Source organism: Tenrec ecaudatus, chromosome 1, assembly GCF_050624435.1.
Source record: "Tenrec ecaudatus isolate mTenEca1 chromosome 1, mTenEca1.hap1, whole genome shotgun sequence".
In the NCBI taxonomy this organism is placed as follows: Eukaryota; Metazoa; Chordata; class Mammalia; order Afrosoricida; family Tenrecidae; genus Tenrec; species Tenrec ecaudatus.
Window position 1 is genome coordinate 186,688,409 of NC_134530.1, and position 26,514 is coordinate 186,714,922.

The 26,514-nt window shown below is 38.0% G+C and overlaps 1 protein-coding gene across 1 annotated transcript in view; it reads right to left on the reverse strand.

Annotated features, from left to right (window-relative positions):
- Positions 1-23,304, reverse strand: part of RC3H1 (ring finger and CCCH-type domains 1) — an 87,205-nt gene extending 63,901 nt beyond the window's left edge. The window contains exon 1 of the mRNA XM_075527681.1: positions 23,027-23,304. The gene's annotated coding sequence lies outside the window, so the exon portion shown is untranslated. The remainder of the gene's footprint in view (positions 1-23,026) is intronic.
- Positions 23,305-26,514: the final 3,210 nt, after the last annotated feature.

A 26,514-nucleotide genomic window follows, 5' to 3' on the forward strand; every position in this document is an offset into this window, starting at 1 on the left:
TTAATTAAAATAAAAAGAAATAAAATCAATCTGTATGAGATCAAATTGCCAACATTTATCCTAATGCAACTGTGAGATTGGGGTTGGGGAGTAGGGAAGCTAGGTTAATGGTAAACAGAACAACCAGTAGCTAAAAATACAATATAAATAAAGCCTAATTAGAACAGTACTAAGTATTATAATTCTTAACAGCGTATCAATTAATTTACAGATAAAGCAAGTCTGAGATTTGAGTAGACTTGCAGTTTGGCCATCAATAGTATTTGGTAAACAAAGACCCAATTTCTTCCAAGGCCCCATTGCATGAGTTCAATCTTTCAGTTAGTCGCCCATAGTTCAACCCATTTATACCACCTAGCATTTCACACTTGACAAATATACCTCAAAAGTATCAAGATTATCAAAAAAATAAGATCTGAGAGGCTGTCACAGCCAACAGAAACCTAAGGAAATATGAAATTAAATGTAATGTGATAGCCTCGAACAGAAAAGAGATATTAGGTAAAAACTAAGAAAATCTAAGTGTGAACTTCAGTTAGCAATAATGTACCAATACAAGTTCATTAAATGTAATAAATATATCACATTAATGTTGTTAATAATTGGGTAATCTGTACAGGTGAAGACAAGGGTGCAAGGTATTAGAACAGTACTATCTTCTCAATCTTTGCATAGCTAACTATTAAAATAAAATAAAGAAATATAGTCTAAAAATAAAATATTGGCAGTTAAAAAATTAAAATATAGGCAATCTCTAATTCATAATGTTTTCGAGTTATAATGAACTTCAATTATGACAATCTGCTATTTGTTTTGGGCTTTTTACATTGCAGCAGGTAATTTGCTGATGTTAATCATAGATGTTCACTTACAGATGTTTATATATGTTTCCAACACCCAGAAACAAATAAAGGTCAATTTATAAATGTCTTAAGAAAAAGCCAGAAAGGGCGGGATGGGATGTTTATTCAGAAACTACTACAGGGTATTGGAACAAAGTCCTCGAAAACACTATTTCAGTTAGGTAATAAAGTCATTATCAGCCGTCATAAATCATGTTAACAGTAAGTTGGGGGAATCTATATGTATATCAATTTAAGAAGAAATTAGAAAAAAGTCAATGAAACTATTTTTACTCTTCCCACTTTGCGTCAATGCTAGGTAGGAATTTCAAGAAAAGCAGAGAAATCAGCTGTAAGGTAAGCCACTAACCAACTAGACTGTAAGCAATAGCCATTTTCAGCACTTTCAAACTGTGCTGAAATCTTTTCACTAAATTTTAAATCAGAATAAAATTTATTGCTTTTTTTTCCTTTGGCACATTTACCCTATATGTCTTTACTGTTTTGTTTCTGCCAACATACTATTTTTTAAGTCATTTAATTTGTTTGTTATTCAAGAAAGCTTCGTTTGTATTTATTTTGCTTTCTGACTCTACTGTTAATACTTTCACAACAATTTTCTGCTCCTCAATAAGGAAAGCACACTTGATCCTGCCTCAGACACATTTAGCACACATGGAACCCCTCCCTACAGGCCCTGCTGACATGTTTTTGTTGTTTTTTTTTTTTGACAACCTTGTGTGAACTGTAGGCCTCACAGCATGAACACCTTGAAGTCTCTCTGGGCACACACACTACATACCAACCATCTTTGTATAAAGGTAAACAATTCTATTACCAGGGGTTCAAGACAGCCTAGGTTTGTTAAAGGCTATCTTATAGGACAACCTACACCAGCAGGTCAGACACTGAACCATTTTGAAAGCCCCTATACAGAGCCCCCAGAAGACATTCAAGAGTCAACCATTTCTTACAAATGCATCTACTTCTTATCCTTTACTCTCCTCTTGGTGTTTTCAGGGACAACAAACTACGGTAAGTAAAAATGTAAACTCTAAATTTAATACTGCCCGTAAGTTAAACAGTTGTAAAAGATTTCTCCCTCAAACATTACAAAAGACATTTACTTATAAACCAAAGATATTAAAGTCAAAAATCAAAGTATTCTTATAGCCCAGTTTAATAAGTTCAGAGGTAAAATCTTGATGTCTGCTTTTTAATAATAAACATGCCTTTATTTTAGAAGGATGAAAGACACATAAAAATTTCTACTTTGGAAGAGTAGAAAGGCACCTCAAAGTTTATGTAATCAAATAAAAAAAATAGGTTTCTGTTTGATTCTTTTAAGGAGACAATTTTTAGTATGAGTAAATTAGTCAATTTATTAAAGCTAGAAAACATACAAGGAAATGTTTCAACTACCTTTTAGAGGGTTTCGGGAGTACTACTTATTTTATTATGATTTTTTAATTCAAAGATAATTTTATTGGGGGCTCTTATACCTCTTATAACAATCCATACATCAATTGTATCAAGCATATTTGTACATATGTTGCCATCATTATTTTCTAAACATTTACTTTCTATTTGAGCCCTTGGTATCAGCTCCTCTTTTTTCCTCCCTCCCCCTCCCACTCGCCAAACCCTTGATAAATTATAAATTACTTCAAATCTTATACCAACCGCTGTTTCCCTTCCCCCATGGTTTCTGTTGTTAAGCCCCCTTACAGGGTGGTGGGGTTATGTGTCAATCATTGCGACCGGTTCCCCCCTTCCCTCCTCTCCTGACCTTCCCTCTACACTCCTGGTATCACTACTCCCATTCCTGTTTCAGGGGAGCTTTTATCTTTTATCTATGTGCCTATGTACATGCTCTGGTCTAGCCAACAGTTAAAGGCATACTGGGATCATGATAATGAAGAGTGAGGAAGCCTCAAGGAGCCAGAGGAATATTGTGTTTCACTGGTGCTATATACTATGCCCTGGTTGACTTATCCCTTCCTTGTGACTCTTCTGTGAGGGGATGTCCCCATTGTTTACAGATGGGTTTTGAGTCTCTGCTCTTACTCCCCTCATTCTCAACAATTTGGTTTTGTTTTGTGTCTTCTGATGCCTGTTAGCCAATTTCATCAAAACCTCAAGATCATACAGGCTGATGTGTTTCTTCTATATGGGCTTGTTGCTTCTCTGCTAGATGGCCAATTGTTTAACTTCAAGCCTTTAACACCCCAGACGCTATTATCTTTTGATAGCTGGCCACCATCAGCTTTCTCCACCACATTTGCTTATGCACCCATTTTGTCTTCAGCGATCTGTTGGGAGGGTGAGGAAGTTAAGCATTACAGAATGCCAGGTTGTTAGAAGTGCTCTTGCATTGAGGGAGGGCTTGAGCAGAAGCCCAAAGCCCATCCACTACCATCAATGTATTGTCATAAGTGTACATAGGCTAATACCTCTGTTTTTAAGAATTAATGTATTTACATATATACCCTATGTTTATCACTCTATCCATAGTTTTGCTACCTAGATCTTTCCTGTTTACCTTTACTTTCCCCCTGCCCCACCATCATGCTTGCCTTTCTTCTGCCTCTTAGTAATTCCTCTTAGCTAGATTGCAGTTCCTCCAACAACTCCAGGATCTTTAAGGTCCACCTTGTTGTTGATTTTAATTCCCTAGTTGTTACCCTGTTTATGGGAGCGTTGTTTGCTCACCGCTCCTTTTCCTCACCCCTTCCTCCCCAACTCCCTCCAGAACTGCTGGTTTCTCCTCAGGCTTGCTTTCCAGATCTATCTTATATAGGTAGGCAAAACAACAATAACAGAAACAAGACAAATAAAACCCAAAAGAATGAATAAAAAGAATGTGGTAGTTACATAATTTGGTATCAATTTGAGAGGATTATGAGTGAAGAAGTCAAATCTGGCCAGTCAATCAAGATATAACCAACGAGGCCTCTGTGTGGGCATGACCTTCTCCAGAAAATTCTGAGAAGCCCCCACCTCCCTTTTTTCTTTCCTTGGAGGCAGGAGACACTTCTTTCTGCTCACTCCCTTGGAGACTCTCTTACTGATAAGGCTGACTTCCTGTGAGACATCCCTGAAGAGAAGCCACATGGACCTACCCTGAAGCAGCCCTGGGAGCTAGAGAAAACATGTGGAGACCCCTGCCAGTGCTGAGATGCTTACAATGCCATTGTACCCACAGAACTTCGCACCCACTGGCCTGCGATCTTCCTGCATTAAGCGTCATTGCACGTGTTTCATGAGTCAGAAGAGGACTTTATAGATTGGTATTGGACATATGGGTTAATATTGGACTTATGGACTTGATCTGGACTGGGCTGGGATGTTTCCTCAGTATTCAGCTGCTCTTGTATATAAATCTCTCTCTAATACATGTGTGTGTCTATAAATTTGTTTCTCTAGTATACCCAGGCTAGCACAAAGAGGATAAAAAGAAAACAAACTAGCCAAACAAAAAACAAGAAAAGCATACATATCGTATATACTTGAGAATAAGCCAAGTTTTTTAGCACATTTTTAATGCAGTTTTTGTAGACAAATTAGGTGCCTCCGCTGATATTTGGGTCGGCTTATACATAAGTATATATGGCAACTCCTTTATGACTGACTATCTTCCCACCGGTCTTGGGGGGTGGAGTGCTGGTCCCAAGAAACTTCTCCTCTTAGCCTGAAGTCCATTTTGGGGGCTCTTGGGGGGTTTTGTGGCTTGGTAGGTCCAGGTCTGTCCACTGACCTTTATGATGATCACCCCACGGGTCCTGGGCGGAGTACTATTATTAGCTTGCCATACTAGCATTCTGGCCTTTGAAGGAAATTGTCACAAAAATAGCTAATTGTGCAATATAAGCAAATGAAGACTTTTGGGTTTCTTAAATCATTTGTGTGTGTGTGTAAGATCTTATTAAGAGAGAAGAGTCTATACATTATCAGGACTGTACATTAATAAATATAATGTAGGAAACATACACAAATTAGATGGGGACCAAGTAAAAATAAGATATTTATGAGCATCAAAACACTTCAAAAGAATGAGAATTCATAAAGCAGGGGGAAAAAATCTTTGACAGTGACACAAATGGACCAGGGCTAACTTCTAAACCACAAACAAAGCGATAGAAAACTGCAATACCTCGATAAGAAAAAGACATATAACCCAATTAAAAGTGGGTAATAGGCATAAAAAGACTGATGGCCACTGAGTTGACTCTGATTCAGCGATCCTAGAATAGAGGGCAGAACTGCCCCTATGGGTTTCCAAAACTGTAGTTCTTTATGGGAGTAGAAAGCTTCCGCTTTCTCCTTTGGAGTAGCTGGTGATTTTAAACTGCCAACCTTGTAGTTATCAGCCCAATATTCAAATGGACAACAAGCATATGAAGAAATGCTCACACAATCACTAGCAATCCAAGAAATGAAAATTAAAGCCATGATGAGATACGTCCACTGACAATGACACCAAATCAAAAAGCAAAAGAAGATGAAAATAACACATGTTGGAGAAGATTTAGATATGCTGCTGTGGGGCTGTAGTATCTACAACGACCACGGAAAGTGGTATGGGGCTAGCTTAAACAACTGGAAATCAAAACTCCATACCATCCAGCAATCCTTCTGCTGGATATATATCCTAAAGAATCCTAACAGGAACAAAGAAATGTACACCTATGTTCTGTACAGCACTGTTCACAACAGCGAGAAAACGGGAAAAAACCATCAACAGAAGAAAGGGTAAAGAAACTCTGGTGTGTACACACATGGAGTAGTATGCCTCACTAAAAAACAATGATGAAAGCACCTCATGACATGAACGGACCTGGATAACATTACACTAAGTGTAAGTAGCCAATCATAAAAGGGCAAATTATTATGAGACCCCTGTTAAGGAGGGAAGGGAATATAAGAGAAAAAAAAAATACACCAACAGACAAAGATACAGACTTTCATACGATAGGGAACAGTTGTGCCAAAAGAGAGAAGACAAAAATAAGGATAAAGCAATGTGCTAAACAGTTGAAGGATAAAGTGGAAGATAGTGACCCACAGAAGGGAGAATGAAAATCAAGAATTGTGGGAAAGATAAGCTGTTGGGGGGGGGGAGGAAAAGAGTGTTAATTAGAAGTTTAGACTGTGGAATACAAAGTTGATGACCTGAGAGGTAAGCTTCCACCTGTTATGACTTTTTAAAAGAGAGATATGGTTATTTCCCTACCTCCTTCAATAGAAGTTGCCTTGCAGAAGTAATATTGGGATAGGCCTTGCAGCATCTACTCTCACTCATTCAACTACCCCAACCAAGCCTAGCCCAAATTGTTAACTCGCAGAATAATAATGTTCTTTGAAGCCAAAGGCTTGAGGTGGTTTATTACTCAGTAATATCAATAAAACCAGTAGCTGTCAAATTGATTCTGGCTCCTGGTGACCTTATTAAGAGTTAATAATAGTTGGCATAATTAAGATATAACAACATTTATAAATTTCATCAGTCTTTTGAGAAAACACTAATATCATATGTAATATTGACAATTTGAAAGTACTTGAATAACCTTAAGCATGAATCTATCTTCTCTTTAAACCCTAAAGAATGCCAAGATATCAAAATACAATCTGCCCATATTTTGCTTAAGCCGGCAGAAAATAGTAAATAAAAATATGCAAGCATACCAAAATAATACATTTCCAAAGAACAGCACAAACAAATCTCTTTGACTTGCAAAATATGTACCCTTAATTAGCACACTATGAAGAGTCCTGGTGGGACAGTGGTTATGCATAGGGATAACCAGAAGATTGGCAGCTCAAAATCACCAGCCAATCCAAAGGAAAAGGCAGTAGGTGGCAGAGAGTGAGAGTAACAAAATATAAATTTACTCTGGAGGTGTAGTTACTCGTTGGGCTGCAATCGCATGGGCAGCAGCTGGAAACCAGTACCAGCAACGCCACAGGAGAAAAAAGACTGGGCTTTCTATGCCATAAACAGTTACAGTTTCACAAACGCAGGATCACCATGGGTCAACACTGACTGGATGGCAGTGAATTTGAGTACATTGTCTTTTACAATTTAATACCTTTAAGTTGTCCTACATACAAGAGTACTCTGAGGTACCGTTTGTGAAACAGTGGAATTTTAAAATGTTATTTCTGAAGCTCCCTCATATACTGTCTCATTTAATCACCCAGCAGCTTTCTGAGATATCACAATGTCTTCCAACCTTCACCATTTTTAATTTTTAAATCATATTTCTTTAAAATTATTTTATAGCTCTTATTAGGTTACAATTCATGGCCACCTTATATACAACAGAAGGAAACAGTGACTGGTCCTGCACCATCCTCGTAATTGTCTGAGCCCATTGTTGAAGCCACAGTGTTAAGTCCATCTTGTTAAATTATGCTTACTTTAGGTTTAATCAGCACGATTGTTTTAAAATTAAATAGATTCAGTAAAGCAACTCTGAAACTATTCAAGCTTGTTTTTATTTTAATTTTTAAAAATTATTTTATTGGTGGCTCATACAACTCTTATCACAATCCATACATTTGTTGGGTTGAGAACATTTTTACATTTGTTGCCATCATTCTCAAACCTTTTTCTTTCCACTTGAGCCCTTGGTATCAGCTCCTCATTTTTCCCCTCCCTCTTTCATAAACCCTTGATAATTTATATATTATTATTTTTTCATGTCTTACACTGTCCAACATCTCCTTTCACCCATGTTTCTGCTGTCTGTCCCCCAGGGAAGGGGTTAAATGTAGATCTTTGTGATTGATGCCCCCTTTCTCCCCCACCTTCCCTTTCCCATCCTGGTATTGCTACTCTCATTATTGGTCCTGAGGGGTTTATCTGTCCTGGATTCCCTGTGTTTCCAGCTCTTATCTGTACCCGTGTACATCTCTGGTCTAGCCATATTTGTAAGGTAGAACTGGGATCATGATAGTTTGGGAGGGGGTGGTGGAGAAGCATTAAAGAACTAGAGGAAAGTTATATGTTTCATTGGTGCTATAATGCACCCTGACTGGTTCATCTCCTTCCTGCGTCCCTTCTGTAAGGGCATGTCCAGTTGCTTACAGATGGGCTTTGCGTCTCCACTCCTCACATTTAAATGATATGATTTTTTTGTTCTTTGATGGCTGATACCTGATTCCTTCAACACCTCATGATCATACAGGCTTTGTTGCTTCTCAGCTAGATGGCCATTTGTTTATCTTCAAGTCTTTAAGACTCCAGACCTATATCTTTTGATAGCAGGGCACCATCAGCTTTCTTTACATTTGCTTATGCACCCACTTTGTCTTCAGTGATCATGTAGGGAAGGTGAGCATCATGGAATGCCAGATTAATAGAACAAAGTGTTTTTGCTTTGAGGGAGTACTTGAGAAAGGTCCATGTCCATCTGCTACCTTAGTACTAAACCTATAAATATATGCACATAGATCTATTTCCCCATTGTCAAACATAAATATATTTACATATGTACATGCCTGTGTTTAGACCTCTATGCCCTTTGCCTCCTAGTTCTTTCTTCTATTTCCTTTTACTTTCGTTTTCAGTTTTTAAATTAGATTGCATTATTTATTTATTTATTTTGGAGAGAACCGCTAGGAATTTCTTTTTGCTTTTAATTATTTTAAGCAGGGAACACAAGTAAAATTAATCTTGATTATATATGTTAAGGCACTTAAAATATATTGGAGTATAATATATTTACAGAAAATGTACAGATCAAGAGTATTTCCCCCTTTTTATCTGTATTAAAATTCTATTTAATAAATCACCAGTTTGCAGTCTGCGGTACCTGAATTCTTTTATCTAATAATGTATTTTTTCAATATGTTTATTTGGGTCTTTTATATTTACATTTTTTTAACAATTACAAAGTACTCCAGTTAAATTGAACATAGTTTGGAATCTATCCTTAATGAACTCATTTTTGAAACAATGACATATAGATTTAGAAAAAAGCAGATTTCTGGTGTTAAACTGAAAGAAACAGTGGGTGTCAATAACAAAATTAAGAGAACACTGAGTCCTCTGTTACTCAGGAAAACAAAACAAGACATGCATCATACTAATAGTATGTACTTTTTCCCCTTTCACTTGCTTTTATTTCTTTCTTATACAGAGCCCCTGGTGGGGCAGTGGTTATGAATTGAGCTGCTAACTGCAAAAACAGCAGTTTGAAACTACCAGCTGCTTCTCAGAAGAAACATGTGGCTTTCTACTCCTATAAAGAGTTGGAAACTCGTGAGCAGTTCTATCTTGCCCTATAGGGTAGATCAAAGTCGGCATCAACTCAATGACAGTGAGTTTGTTTTGTGCCTTAAGACTTCATTGTGACACTTTGGGGCCACCACTTAAAAAATAAAAACAAACAAAAAACCCCATTTAATTGCTTTAAGACTCATGACAACCCTGTTGAATAGAGACAAACTGCCCCTTTTGGGTTTCTGAAATGGAAAATCTTTACAGGAACAGAAAAGCTCGTCTTTCACCTGTAGATAGAGTGCTGGGTTGAAACTGCTGATGTTGCGGCTCCCAAACCACTCACAACCCACCACACCAGCATGGCTACTCTTGGCTCAGAAGGCCTTGACTATTCTACAACTGCAGGGAGATGTATTTATAACAGGTAAGCTGCATCTGGAATATGCTTGCAATCGCTGGGCATTTGCCTTGAGTGCTTACTCTGACCTAGATATTTTACTGTATTAAAAAGAAAAATCTAAAATTGTATGAGCCAATCAGAAATCTTTAAAAAGAGAGGGGAAAAACCAGAAAATGATCATATATGTAATAATAGAATAGCAATGATATTGGTGGCACTAAACTGTACTGTTCCGGGCTGAAGACTTTCAGTTAGTTGCTGTTCATCTTTATGACATTCACAACAAAAAAATTATCTAAAGAATGTTATTCTTTCCCTTTGGCTTATTCTATACTATTTCTAAGAACACTTAATATCAGTAGACGTTCTTATTGAATAGGGGCTTTGAACAAGGTTAGGGAGGGATAAAAAAATTGAAGATCTAGACTTGATCCTAACTCTACCTTAGGTATGCGATATATATACCTTTGATAAATAGTCCAAAGGTTTAAGGGGGTAAGGGAAAGATCTGCCAGTCTCGGAATTATAAAGCACATCAATTCTTAAGTCTGTAAAAAACAAACCTTTTCATTGTGAACTGGGTGAAGGTTTACATGGTGATAGATCATTTGTTTAACACTCAACAATTTACACACATTCTGTTTCATCTCATTCACTGCAATCCCCTTAGTGCACCACTTACACCACACCTTCCCTGTTATCCTTTCCTAACCCTTCTGAACCTTGCCCTAGAGTAAATGCACCCCCAGTGTTACTGTTGCCTTTATAGACCTGTCTGTTTGGCTGAGACCCTAAGTATGTCTGTAAATTGATTTTGCAGTTGTTTGAAGAGATACATATAGTTCTTATTTAGTGTCAGTCAAAAGTTTGCTATATTTGATATATACATTATCTCTGCATATAAAGCACTTTAGAAACACTTCAAATACACAGAAACATCTTAAGCAAAAATATAGTATGAAATAATACAGCAATAATAAAACTACAAATAATCACTTTCACTTGCCACATGTACAATTTTTAAATCACTGAAAAGGTTTGGAGCCTTTTTTGCACCAAAGTAAAGCTAGCAACGCATATTATGCCAATTTTGACACTCGCCAAACCATCAATAATCTTTCCATTTCAGTAATTAATTCACCACATTGCTTAGTAATAATAATTGTAGTTTTATTGAAGTGAAAGTTCCATTATTCACATGTTTCATTATTCTCATTTTATCCTTTAAAAGTGTTTTGATTATTGACTGTAACCTAACCTCTCTCCAGTGACTGGTGGTGTATCACTCTGATCCACCTTATTTTCTGTTACAATTGCTTATCTTTTCTTTGCTGCATCACCAACACTTGCACTGCATTTCTACAATGGAGGCATGGTTTTTTTCAAGAATAAATAAGAAAATTTAAGCTAAATACCAAGTTTTACACTCAATACAGTGTTAATGGCAACATTATCAAAATTAAAAAGGTAGCACACCTTCCTGGAGCTGACAAGTGGAAGCTCTATTATGTTTTCATGAGCATCAACAAAGGAGTGTGTGCTTTCATTTTTAGGAACTATTACATACAATTTTAACACAATGGGTTCTATGGCAGTCTGGTCTAACTAAAGTACAAGTTGTCCATTGTTCATACTAAGATGTTCTTGTGGGGCGGCCTACCGGGGGAAAAAAAGACCCTAGATTTTAGGTACAAAGAAGAGTGGTCTAAAAAATGATGGCATCTAGGAAATCATTCTCTAATTAGCAAGACAGCCATGTGTCTCTAACATGCATGATACATTCTATGAAGCAGGAAGTTACATGATTTGTACGGTGTATAAATACTATTAACATTTTCTGTGCTAGTTTTTATAAGCATCTTGAAAAAGCGTCCTTCCTTCACAATGATTGTCAACAATCTCCATAGGAAGGTCTCTCATGCATTTTCATTAACTTTATAGCTTTCAGTGGAGTGGGACCCTCTTACAGCTTCGAGAACTTTTTGTTTTTGAAGAGTGTGCTATGATTATGGAGGGTGACATTATCTAAATCATAAGTAATAACAGTCACTGACTTCCAACCTGTGCTGCTTAATAATTTTTTGTTCACTTCCAAATTGCTATTTCTCCTTTGCCTCTTGCTACTGCTCTATCGCTAACACTGGTTTTGTTGCATTTGGGTGCCATATGACGCAAGTCATGGAAATACTTTCTAAATAAAAACACTAACACTCACAAGACCCATGATACACAAGACTGGACTCTGTTGCCAGATGCTGAAGCATATACTGTTATATTGTAAATATTTTTAGATGGAAAATATAGCTTATACATAAGCCAGTAAGACAGTCATGTTTATTGTTACTAAGAAGTGCTATATAAATAAAATACAAAAAAAAAAGAAGTGCTATATATATTATAGACCACATATAATAGATTTTATATGGTTTGGGGATACACCAGTTAAAGAACTCTTTGATAATGAGATGTCTTTTTGGTTTTGGTTTTATTTTTAATGGCCTGTACCATAATAGGCATAAATGGCATAGTGGTTATGAATGGGCTGCTAGTTGCAAAGTAAGCGGTTAGAAACCACCAGCTGTTCTGCTGGAGAAAGACATGGCTTTCGGCTTCTGTCAAAAGTTACAATCTTGCAAACTCACAGGAGCAGTTCTACCCTGTCCAATAGGGTCACTGTGAGTCAGCACTGACTCATTGGCAGTGATTGTTACAGAAATCTTGGTGGTACAGCAGTCAAAACACCAACCACTCTGCAGGAGAAAGATTAGGCAGTCTGCTTTTGTAGAGATTTATAGCCTTGGAAACCCATTGGGACAGTTCTACTCTGTCCATACTATGTTGCTTGAGTCAGAATCAACTTAACAACAGAGTTTTTTGTTTGTTTTTAACAAGGTATCACTATATACTTAGCAGGGCAATTACTTTGTATGAAAGATATGATTTATATGAGTTACAGGTAGGGAACTGCTGCGTTTGCAATATTCTGTTCTCCAATATATTTTCTGAACTGTTATAACTTTGAGACCACAGATGTATATTGACTGGAGGTTGCCCGAATTTATGAATTGTATTTGAAGAGGGGTGCTTCTTTGGAGGAGAGTATTTAAAATTATGGACAGTTTAGGGTGCTGACAGCATAAGCAACAAAATACAACACAGGAAAAAAAATGTAGATTTTGACAAGTTTGGTACTTTGTTCTACTAATTCAATGAACAATGTCAGAAGTCTTAAAAGTTTGTAAGCAGCCATCTAAGGTATACTAATCTATTTCTGTACCAAGAGAGGAAGAAAAAATCAGAAATAGGAGAAAATAGAATGTGAGATTCCATGCACAACTGTCTTCTTTGCCAAGAAACCAGAAGAACCAGTTGGTGCTTGACTACCATTATTGAACAATTTAGTTCAAGGTCCCACAGAAGCCTCCTGATCAAAAGGGGAGAGGGTACAGATGCAGAACAGAACTTCAATTCTTATGGAATCCAGACTTTCTGGAGATTTTGAGTCTGGACAAGCCCTCGAACTATTGCCCTTAAATTTTCTTTAATTGAAACCCAAAACCCACTGTCAGCCAGTTGATTTTGACTCACAGTGAAGCTATACAGCATCACTAAGTCTTTAATCTTTAGAGGAGCAGAAAGCGTCATTTTTCAAGGAGTGACTAGTGGGTTTGGACCAGCAGCCTTGCAGTTAGCAGCCCAACCCACAACACCACCAGGGCTTCTTAAATTGAACTGTTTTTTGTTTTTAAAACATTTTATTAGGGACTCATCAACTCTGATCACAATCTACACATACATCAATTGTGTCAAGCACATCTGTACATTCTTTGCCCTCATCATTTTCAAAGCATTTGCTCTCCACTTAAGCCCTTTGCAGTAGGTCCTCTTTCTTTCCCCCTACCTTCCTGCTCCCCTCTCCCACATGAGCCCTTGATAACTTATAATTATTTTGTCATATCTTGCCCTGTCCCATGTCTCCCTTCACCCCCTTTTCTGTTGTCCCAGGGAGGAAGTCACATGTAGATCCTTGTAATCGGTTCCCTCTTTCCAATCCACTCACCCTCTACCCTCCCAGCATTGCCCCTCACACCCCTGGATTCCCTGTGCCTCTAGCTCCTATCTGCACCGGTGTACATCCTCTGCTCTATCCAGACTTGCAAGGTAGAATTCGGATCATGATAATTGGGGGGGAGGAAGCATTTAGGAACTGGAGGATAGCTGTATTCTTTATTGGTGCTACATCGCATCCTGACCGACTCATCTCCTCCTCTAGATTCCTCTGCAAGGGAATCTCCAGTGGCCGACAAATGGGCCTTGGGTCTCCACTCTGCACTTCTCCCTTCATTCACTATGGTAAAACTTTTTTTTTTTTGATGATGCCTTATACCTGATCCCTTCAACAACTTGTGATCGCACAGGCTGGTGTGATTTTTCCATGTGGGCTTTGTTGCTTCTGAGCTAGATGGCCGCTTGTTTACCTTCAAGCCTTTAAGACCCCAGATGCTATCTCTTTTGATAGCCGGGCACCATCAGCTTTCTTCGCCACATTTGCTTATGCACCTGTTTGTCTTCGGTGACCGTATCATGGAGGTGTGCACCCAATGATATGATTTTTTGTTCTTTGATGCCTGATAACTGATCCCTTTGGAACCACGTGATCACACAGGCTGGTGTGTTCTTCCAATGTGAGCTTTGTTGCTTCTCAGCTAGATGGCCGCTTGTTTATCTTCAAGCCTTTAAGGTCCCAGACACTATATCTGTTGATAGTCGGGCACCATCAGCTTTCTTCACCACATTTGCTTGTTCACCCGCTTTGGCTTCAGCAGTTGTGTCGGGAGGGTGAGCATCATAGAATGCCAATTTAATACAAGAAAGTATTCTTGCATCGAGGGAGTGCTTGAGTAGAGGCCCAAGATTCTTCCACCACCTTAATACTAAACCTATAAATATAGGCACATAGATCTATTTCCCCATCATATATATATTTGCGTATGTACATGTCTTTGTCCAAACCTCTATAAATGCCCTTTGCCTCCTAGTTCTTTCCTCTATTTCCCTTGAACTGTTTGGCATACCTAATAAATGTCTGTTGAGAACTCAGTACTTGCTCTTTTAAAGAATTATCCATATGGGATCAAATTGATAACAGCAACTTGAAAGGGAACAAAGAAATTTAGGAGGAAGTAAGTCTACTCCAATAAGGGGAGAACAAACCAGAAAAAGACTGACTGTACACTTTGATATATTCAGTCACTAAATTTTACCCATTTTTAATTGATTATGCTTTGAAGTGTCTCAATTGAAAATGTAAGTAGTGAAGTAGCCCTTGAGGTAACAGTCTATATCAGCACTCTCCAATATAACTTATGAGCTCATGGAAATGGTTCTCTATGCTTACCAGTAATACAGACTACTGAAATGCAGGTGATGAGATTATGAAGCCAGTACTAACATTTCATTTAATTTCAACTAATTTAAATTTAAGTTGCCACTTGTGGCTGGTACTGACTAAACAGTACAGGTCCACACTAACAATAAATGGTGTGGAAGATGACCAGCAACCCCAAATGCATTAACAAAAATCTTAACACATCCAGAGTTTTATATGTATTTTGGATATTAACATCTTACAGAACACTTTTCGTGTTCTAGATCCGCATCTTTCTAAAACAATTTTTTTAAAACAGAACTTAAGGAAGGGAAAGCCTTTATTGAATGGGTACAAGGTGTCAGGCACTAAAGATACATTATTAAAATTTCAAAACAAACTCTAATGAAAGATCATCATTTTGTTATTAAAGATAAGAAATGATAAAGTTTAAGTCACAGAAGCACCTTGTTCTTAAAAAATCCACGTTTTAGTATACCCTGTCCTATTGTATTTATTGTTATGATCCTCAAAATTACAAATGTAATTCTATATTCCCACCATGAACTTCCATCAGGATTATCTATCACAATACCATAATCATGATACACTTGAAGATTAATAGGGGGGTATTGTCTGGCTATCTCTAACCTCTATATTAAACTGTCTCGAGCTACAGTAGCATTTTTTGTCACCTCTCTTACTGTCTACCCTACTTATTAATGTTTCAACTCTCCACAATTTATATTTTTTAATCTGTTGTGGAATTAGAAATCAGATAATCAAACTTGTTAGAACCATGTACAAAATAAGTTTATCTAATACTTTTGTGCAGATGATTAAATAATTTTGTAACTACTAAAAGGCCTTGAGCCGACATTCTTATTCTAAACTGGGATCTGGATAAAGCAATATTCTATAATAAAGCCCAAAATCAAGTTATCTTACTTTCAGATCTTCCATTAAACCATATCTCAAACGTACATGTCTACATATTACTTCACTTAAAGAGTTTATCGTTATGACTGGACCTGTTCATTTAGTATGCTAAATTTCTAGTAAATGCCACTATCAGAAGTGAAATCTTTTATGTATTAAAGTGCTTCATGGAGTAAATAAAGAGACAACCTATATAGTGGTAGAAAAATACTTGAAAAATAAAAATATTTAGCATTCATACATCTAAAAAGGATTTAATATGTGGAATATAAACTCCTATAACCCAAAAACAAAAACACAAACAACCCGATTAAAATATGCACAAAAGACTTAAAAAGAAGATCTACAACTGGACAAAGAAGACAAGAGCTAAACATAAAATTACCATATGACCCAGAAATTCAAGATTTGTACCCCACGGCCTTGCAAGCAGGGACTTTAAAACAGATACTAGTCTATCAATTTTATTGCACCATTATTCACAATAGCCAAATAGTAGGAACAACTCAAATATCACTAACCAGAGGAATGGATAAACAAAAATGTAGTAATATCCACAACATGGAATATTTATTGCCATAAAAAGAAATTAAGTTCCCATACATACTGCAGCATAGATGAACCTTAAAAACACCATAGTAAACAAAATGTCAGGGTGAAGGGAGACATCGGACAGTGTAAGATATGACAAAATAATAATTTATAAATTATCAAGGGTTTGTGAGGGAGTGGGGAACGAAGAGGGAGGGGAAAAATGAGGAGCTGATGCCAGGGGCTTACATGGAGAACAAATGCTTTGAGGATGAGAGTAATGCATGTACAAATGTGCTTTTGTACATGCATTATTGATGTATGTATGGATTGTGATAAGAGTTGAATGAGCCCCCAATAAAATACAATGTGGCTAAATAAATAGACACCGAAAAAACAATGTATGCTTTCACTATATGAAATATCTTTAAAAAAGGAAAATGATTAGTAGTTAACAAACACAGGTGGTAGCTAAAATGGGAGTTAGTGCTTAAGGGCTACCAAGTTTCTGTTTTGAGTGATTAAAACTTTGTATCACATATTTTAAATATATACTTGTTATATACATTTCACAAGAAAATTTACAAAGGAAAAAAAAATAGCAAGTGATTGCCAGGGGCAACTACATACAGAACAAGTCTCAACCTTGCAGTTTGCCCTCCTAATGTTTTAGTAACACTGACAGGTTAAATTGGGAAAGGGAAATCAACTCTATGGTTAAAACAAAAAACCAAAAGAGCCACACATAAAAATACAGAAATAAAAATATTAACAAGAGTTGCTATACTTCAATGTTTCCCTGAAAAAAAAAAACAGTATTGAAGAAAATCACACCTTTTAGTTTACTTAGTTGTACATATTTTTAGATATTTCTCAATCTTGTTGCTCTTAAGTTATTCTTTTTATTAATTTAATTTTTGATCATTTTATTAGGGAAGTAAGGTATTCTAAAAAGTATAATCACTGATTAAAATATGATCAAATTTTAAATTCTTCTTTCCCCCTAGATCTCCTGTACTGATTTTTAACCCAATAAGGATCTACCAACAACATGAAATCTGCTTTCCATATCTCACTATAAAGTTTGGGACTTCAATTTAATTAGAAGTATCATTTTTCATTTACAATCAGAATATAAGACTTTTCAAAGCCCAAAATGATAACTTCAGATTTAGCAGTATATCTAAATTCATAAAAGTCTAAATGTTATTACTCTATTTCAGAAGAAAATTAAAAGGTTTTCCCCCCTCTTTCAATCAACAAAAACAAATAAAACTGCAAAACAATAGCCTTTGTAAGAAGAGTGTTCCTGTTTTTTATATGGATCCAGTACAGATTGGATCAAGAACAAGGTTTTTAGATTTACCCAACTAGGCATTTTAAAAGCAGACTCTCAAGCAAATCATAACTGAAAATGCTGAAAGATTAGCTGAGTAAAATAGGTAGAAAGTTGGGTTCATAGCAATCAAAGAGCTTCTATATACCATATATACTTGAGTATAAGCTGATCCAAATATCAGCCAAGGCACCTAATTTTACCACAAAAAACATGTTGAAAAACTTGGCTTTTACAAGTGTATAACGGTAATTCCAATAAGCATTTTTAATGTAAGCTCAAACAAAACCTATAAATCTGCACATTAAGAAAAACAAGTTCTGTGCTCGCTTCGGCAGCACATATACTAAGAAAAACAAGTTCTATATCAAGGGTTTGTGAGGGAGTGCAGGAAATGGGAAGCTGATATCAGGGGCTCAAGTGGGAAGAAAGTACTTTGAAATGATGATGGTGGCATATGTGCACATGAGTTTGACACTTCAGAAGAATGTATGCATTGTGATAGATTTAAGAGCCCCGATAAAATTATTTTTAAAAAAGAAAAACAAGTTCTAACTAAACAGACACTAAATGTTAGTTGCTCACATTTGCATATGATTCTAAGATTCAGTTCTCAAAACCCAATGAAGTGAAACAAGTAAGCTTGAGGTTTGTATAAAACTCTACTGGAGGGACCTACCTGCAATTGCTATGATTCTCAACAAGCACACCTGAAAGTGCAATTTCCCTACAATTTCAGTTATACATAGTCTTCCTCCTCAATTGAGCACCACTGGCATAGTGGCTATGGGTTGGACTGCTAACCATAAATAAGGTCAGGAGTTTGAAACCATCAGCTGCTCTGCTTGAGCGAATTTTTACTCTAATAATTGCATGTTAAATCCCGAGAATAAAGCAGAAAGTGGTTGCTAAGGACTGGCATGGGGGGTGGGGTTGGGGGAGGGTAACTAACAGGTATGGGTTTCCTTTCAGAGTGATGTTTTGTTACCAGACAGAGGTAGAGGTGGTGGTTGAACAATATGAAACATGGTAAATGTCACTGAAGTATTCACTTTAGAACAGTTCATTTTGTTATATAAATTTCACTTCAATTAAAAAAAAATCCAATTTAAATAAAAAGAATTTTACAAGCCCCCAATAAAATGATTTTTAAAATAAAAAATCCCCCTCAGGACCAATGAGAGTAGTGGCACCATAAGGGTAGGGGAGAAAAGGGGAACCAATCACAATGATTGATATATATTGTGCCCTTTCCCAGACCTCCCCCACCGCCAGGGGGACAAACAACAGAAAAGTGGGTGAAGGGAGACAGCAGTCGGTGTAAGATATGAAAATAATAATAATTTATAAATGATCAAGGGTTCATGAGGGAGGGTGGAGAAGAAGGGGGGAAAATGAGCTAATACAAAGAGCTCAAGTAGAAACAAAATGTTTTGAGAATGATGAGGGCAACATCTGTACAAATGTGCTTGACACAGTGGATGTATGTATGTATGGATTGTTATAAGAAGTGTAAGAGTCCACAATAAATGACTAAACTTTTAAAAATCATGTTATATTTAGATAAAATGGACCCTTTTAGAACGCTTCTGTTCTTCAAAAACCCTGTTCATGTTCAGATGCTATTTAGTTCTTGGAGATTTTAAAGATAAAATACATTACAAGTTAAATTACATCTATATATGTACAGTAATAATCATTAAGGAGTATACTGTTATCTATTTAGACGAGTACTGTTAACACTACTAAACATTATTTATATTTGTAATAATTAAGAAAAATACAAATGTCTTTATTTTATTCCTCTGACAGAAAGTGATTCCAATTAGTCAGCTCAACTATAAAGCATTATATCCAATTACAGACCATAATCTAACAATCCATCTCCTGGATTTTATTATCATGAACTCAATTTTTTTTCTTTTTAACTCTTAATTTTCCCTCCAAACCTCAATCAATCAGGAAACTATTGTGAATGCATAAGGAACATCTAACCTAATATTTATTGTAATATTATAGAAGTTAACAAGATTATATATGAAGTAAACAAGTGAGGAATAATGGATATAAAAGTGAATTGTCTTGGAGATGTAGAACATTATTTCAGCTTAATAAACTTAAATCTACCCTAAGAAATCCTGAAGAAATATTTCTTAGTATAAATGCCTGATATAAAAAAATAATCTTTCTTTGTAGACTTCAAGGCTAGTCATAATTTAGTCTACAGTCTAGGAGTAAACAAACAGGCTAATTTTGAAATTTGTGGCTATTCTGGCACAGTTCAATCTGAGAATTTATGTGTATCTGAATCCAAGTAGGAAGATCACCTGAACCCTTGAGCCGGGCCAATGGTAAACCAGGTCAGAAACTATGCCAAGGAACATCCTGCTCTGAGGTGTCCACTGAACAGAGAGATCGTGTATCAGTTTTATGCTTCATTTTGTTGGATGTGAGCCACTTTCATGATATATATAAGAGTAGACTGGTAAAATCCCTCCAATTCAGAATTCTAAATGATCTATGTCCTAGATGAGGAAAAAGCTAGATTAAAAACAAAAATGTTAATAAAACGCTTCAAATTTTTGTATATGTACACTTTAATAATTTTTATGTAAACAAATTAAAGATGCAAAACTACAAATCAATCCTAGGTACAAGTATTAGTTTTTATATCATTCAGATATGCTAAAATGTGATTCATATACAGTAAGTACTTTCTCAAACTTGTCCATGAATATTTTCAATGAATAGCTAATGAACATAAAAAGGATATTAGAGCAATGATCTAGCATTAGAAAATACAGTTCAAGGTCAATGTAAATAATAATCTGTCCACATAAGAAATGCCTGAGCCTTGAGACATACAGTGACAGTAGTAAAGCATCTAATTTGTGTCACAAGACGAAGATTTTGAGTAAACATTTTTAACTATTAATTATGTGGGTTTTGGAATAATTGTTTAGTTTTTCCGAGACATAGTTTCTTCATATATAAAGTGAGGACAATGTAGGCATGACTATGTGAATTAAATGTGATACTTTTATTCATTCAGCACATAAATGATCTGCAATATATACTATGATAGATAAAAAAAACTATGATTATTACCGTGTAAAAACCCTCCTTCCAATTTCATCACATGAAGCACACATTACCCTTTAAAATTACCAAGAAAATGCAAACCTGACTCTCAAGTTCCTACTTAGTAAAACTTCATAAATACTATGTGAGAAAATCTGAACTGAAACAATCAAAGTCGACATCAACACAGAAGATTTAACAATTGGGAGATCACATCTTAATAGTTTTGAAACAAAATGAAGCCATTCCTACTGAATATCCAATTTCAAACATGAAACCTTTACACGAGAAATCACAGTTTCCTGGAAAACTGCAGTAAATTGGTCCTTGATACATTCTATTTTTGAAAAAAACAAAAAAACCAACAAACTCACCTCGTCACTTACCATTAGAAAACTCCTAAATTACAACAAATGTTCTAATAGGATAAGAATCACATACAAATTTAAGTACCATCACAATACAGAATTACTTGGGCTCTGTACTGACCTTTAAAAACTCAGCATGAAAAAAATCAGACCTGAGCACTTAAAAAAAAATATTTCCTTTCTGAAACACTTATTTCCCAAAAATTTCTATCATCAGGAATCATGTGACTGTCTTTCTTTCCTCGCCACTAAAAAAAAAAAATCAAACACCCACCAGAGTATTTATGCTAGGCATAAAACAGACATTACTGATAATCAAACCATTATATGTCAAAACCTAAACAATACCTGCCTCCATGTTTATTACAGTGATGGCGATTCTTCAAGAAGGCATACTCTAGGAACTAAATTAGGGCTACTCTTCATAGACTTCATATAAGCTGAAAACCCTTTTAATTACAATTGACATCACCTGACCCACCATTTCCATTTGGCCCTACTTATGCAAGAACGTCTCACTAGCGTCCCCTCTGCACAAGTCAACCAATCTCCCTTCATGAACTAAAGCCTTTAAATGGACCACACACTTGAATGTTAAAATAGTGGAAAGTAATCTTCAATGCCTCCAAGCAATTTAATATAAATATCTGCACATCAGGATGGAAACTAAAGAGAAACAACTGAAATGAATGTGGCAGATGCCCTGCAAAATTAAGTTTAGGGGAAATATGGCAGATATAATGAAGGACTGTCTCCAGATAAGACTAAATATTTGAAACAGAAGTTTGCGTTGCTAGTATCTGGAAATTAGAGTAATATTTTAAAAGTCAAATTTGAAAACGTGGAATAAAAAGACTGGTCTTGAAGAACTAAGACAAATCACTGGGAGAAAAATTAGAACGAGAGGCAGGAGCTCAAAAAGTTTCTGCTCTGGAGCAAAACCACTTCTGTCTCCTGAAGGAACCTTACTAGTTCCATTTTATGTTAATGTTTCGTATGCTGCCCATCAATCTAAGGCGGCTCATGGGGGAGGGGGAAAGCACGGGGGGGGCGGGGGGGGGGGAGAATCCTATTCAAACAGTACAATTCGTCTTTGCGTCGCCAGTAACCGGCTTTGTTTCCAGTTCCATAGACTATTCTGGGATGTCATTATTACTGTTCCAAAAGAGCCCTTGTTTCACTCTCACCGGGGCCGTGGGCACAACTCGTGTTGAGAAAGACCATCCCTACTACTCCACCCCTCCCATCCCTTGCCGAAAATCACATCCTTCTACCTTGTATTTTTTTGGCCGAGGCACCTAAAATCTTCTTTGGTAAAGACACCTGCACAAGTGATTTCCCCACCACCGCCAGGGAGAACGAAGGCTATCAGGCTCGCTCTCCAGGAGAGACAGGGAATTAATTAGACACCGCAAAGCCACTCGGCCAAGGAGCGCTCCAGAGGCGGAGCAGCGAGCCGCCCAGAGGTGGAGGGAGGGAGGCCGAGGCGGCGCCTGTTTACCGGCGCCTTCACTCTCCCCACCCCCACCAACCGAGGGGTCCCCAAAGCATTTCCTGCGCGCACTTTCTCCGCAGTCGAGGCCCTCGGAATAACGGGGGAGCCATGCAGCCCCCTCCCTCCCGCCAAAGCCCCCCTCGCCCTCCCTTCGGCCAGGGCGGCGCCCGCTCCTCCCCTCGGCCTACCCACCCGGGCAGTCCCTCCGGGCGGCACGCGGAGGCCTGAGGCCTACAGGACGCCGGCCACCGATCAGACCCTCGGAGCCAGCGGGGTCCCTGCGGGGCCTAGGGCCGGCCGGGCGGCCACTGCCGCCGGCGCAGAGAGCGGGAGCGGAGGCCGCTTCCCTGCCACGGCTGCCATTGTTCCCGGCGGAGGCCCGCGCCCCAGCCTCCCCGTTCCCTCCGTCCAGGCTGCCGCCGCCCGCCCGCCCGCTCACCGCGCTGGTCCGAGCAGCAGCTCCTCTCAGCTCCGAGTCCCCGCGGCTGTCGCCACAGCCGCCGCCGCCGCCGCCGCCACTGTCGACTCTGACTCTGCCCCGGGCCGCCGGGCCACGGCCGCCGCCGCTACGGCCAGCGTCGCCTCCGGCCTCCCACCTGCTGCTGCTGAGGCTGCTCCTGCAGCAGGGGCCATCTTGGTAGTCTGCCTCTTCTTCCTCCACCGCCCAGTCTTTCTTGTCCTCGTCCCCTTCCTCTTCCTCAGGCTCCCGCCCGCCCCGGAGACGGGCGGAGACCAGGGCGAGGCTCCTCCCCGGGGGCGAGGCCCCTCCTCCGGGGCGGGGCTCCTCCTCCGGGGGCGGGGCGCGCGCAGGGGCGGGGCTCTGAGTCACCCGCCACCAACGCCCGGGACGGGGCTCGGCGGCGCTCACCGTCCCGACCCAAAGCGACAAACGCCCAGAGCTGAAGAACTGGTCCAGCTGTCCGCCCCGCCCTGCCCTCCCTCCTCCAGCGCCCTGGGCAGCGAGGGTGACATCGGAAAGTTTCTGACGTTTTTGTCGAATCCTGCGAGTTGTTACCAAATCCCACGCTGCCGCAACCCTCTTGGCTTTCTCAGTACTTGCCTTTCGACTTTTGCTTTCTTTTTCACATCTTTTCCCCAGTTATTTCTCCGGTCGTTCTATACAGGTTTTCCGTCCCAGCACCTTTGCCCAAGTCACCTCTGCACCAAAGTCTCGACGCCACTCCAAAATGTCTTCCTGACCTAGGTAGGCCTAAGTAAGCAAAAGAAATCATGGGGGCTGAATCTAGAAGCAACCCTTTAGGACTACTGAAAAAGTTACTTTTCTCCTGTGAAAGGTAACCATTTTAACATTTTGATTTGGAGAAAGGGAAGCTCCTTAAAGATAATTTTTTTTAATCTAAACTCTTGCTTTTGAGAAAGGAAGAGAAGTAGAATTCTTTAACACTCTACAGCCTTTTAAATTCTTTTAACATTATCGTTCGTTTTAAAAATTGCCCAGGGTAGAGGAAGATGGTCCCCAAATAAACTCCTTTAATGCATCTCACTCTGCATAACTGCTTTTTTTTCCCTTTCATTTTAGGGCTTGACCAAGAGCAGATTTTACTTCTCTGCCCTTCCCTACAGCCAACACCCAAAATAAAAGTATTTAGGGCAAATGTATTTACCCTAATACATCCTATCATCGTCTGTAACGCATTTATCAATCACACTGATTCCTAAACTCTTACCAGGGAAGAGTTCTTTTTATTTGCTGACTCCTTCCTACTACTTGGAATTCAGCTTCTTTTTGGAAGACCTATTGCTGAAGTTTTTCTTATTGATCCCTTTGAAATAGGCTAAATCTGTAATCTCTTCAACCCATGAGATTGTAACCCTCACCTTGCAAAGGGACAAACTTTTAGCTACAGTGTTGGAATTAGGTTAGCAAGTGCTTTCTTTTCTCTCTTTGGTACCTTTTTCCTTAAACTGCCAGGCTGCTGGTTCTCCCTCCCCCTGCTAGGCAAAACATTAATCTGCTTCTCCTGCCTTTCCCCCTTCCTCCTCCCTTCTTCTCACTCCTAGGGAACCTTCCACAACAGAAGGTTTTAGCAGCTGTTGCTAGGCAAACATGCCAACTTCCCTGTTTAGGCAAGCAAATAATCTAACTTCCATTTCAAGAAACCCAGATAATGTACTTTCTGTGAACTATTAATAATTGTACCACAGTTGGTAAGATCTCTTCAAGGTTTCCTTTAAAAGTATTACTGTTAAGTTAAATTAATTTTTTAAATTATTTCATTAATATTTCAATGAAAAATGGAGGGACTTCCCAAAGTTCATCTTTGTGATATAATTCAACAAAGACTTAGATGAAAAAGATAAACACAGAAGGAAATATTAAGTGTTTGTAATAAAACTAATTTACAAAAAGTCACATGTAACTCCCCAGTTAGGGTAAGAAGTATGAGATGTATTGGGAGGATAATTTGTTCTTTGGGTTTCAAGTAGGGGGGTGGGAGTGGTTATTCAAAATTTAATTCTCATATTGATAACTCAGTGTAAAAATGTTGACTAATGAATTAAGCTCCTCCCCCTCCAATTTTGCTATCCACATTTTTTAATCTATTGCAAATAAAACTAAATGTCTTACGTGGAAATTCTAATAGAATATGGATACTTCTGAGCTCTCTTTCAATTTTGAAATGCTTGTTTTAATCAAATGAAATTTGTATTAAGGTTAGTGATATGAATAAGATTTGAGGAGCACCTTAAGCTGATATATTTAAAATCTATTACTAAAGGCAAAGAGTTTAAATGTGTTGTATAGTCATTTATGCTTCAGAAATCACTATTTTGTAACTAACAATTTAGATTTGCTTCACTTTGTGCTATTAATTCCGATGTGCAGTGGCTAGAAATTTAGACTGCCTTGGCCTTTACCACTGTGAGTCAGGACATATAAAACACAATGTATAGGGCTTACGAATCTGTCATTGTAGTCTTTAGTCTCTTAGTGAGTCCAGTAAGGATGGCAATTAATTGAATAAAGTTTTGCAGTTAACATTAATTTTAAAAGATTAATGCTATTTTTTACATATGTAAATATATTTATTTATGAGGATGGGGAAATAGATCTATGTGCATATATTTTTTTAACAATTTATTGGGGCTCATACAATTCTTATCACAGTTCATACATATACATACATCAATTGTATAAAGCACATCTGTACAGTCTAATGCTATTTTTTAAGTCAGACATGAATTCATTAAAACAATCCCTTATTCGTTTTTCTATATATTTTCTGTATACATGTACTATATTGCTCTTCCTTTGATTATTTTCTTTTAACATAACCAGCAACACATTATTAAGTTAAAAAGTACTCTAGAATATGTAATTGTCAACTGAAAATACTGTTTCTCACATTGTTGTGAGTTGCCCCTGAGTCTGTTCGAATCATCGTGACAATATTGTGTGCAGAGTAGAACTGTTCCATTGGGTTTTTAGTGGCTAAAATCTCAGGAGTGGATGCTCAGCCTGTCTTCAGAGGCATCTCTGCGTAAGCTCAAACTTTCAACTGTACAACTAGTGGTTGAGTGTTTAGCAGTGTGTGCTCCAAGGACTCCTGTTTCTTTTATTAGGACTGAAAAATACCTTAGATACCAGGCCATTTAAATCATTGACTAAGAAGAACAACAATAAAAGCTCAAACCCACAGCTAACTAGTCGATTCTGATTTATGGTGACCCTCTATAGGGTTTCTGATCTTTTTGAGAGCAGATAAACCAAAAACCAAACTCACTGCCACCAAGTCCATTCAGACTCATGTCAGCCCTAGAGGACAGGCGAGCACTGTCCCTGTGGGTTTCCGAGGCTGTAACTCTTTAAGAGCAGCTGAACCTTGCAGGTAGTAGATCACCGGGTAACCATTAAGCCACCAGGGCTCTTTTTGAGAGCAGGGAGACACATCTTTCTCCCGAATA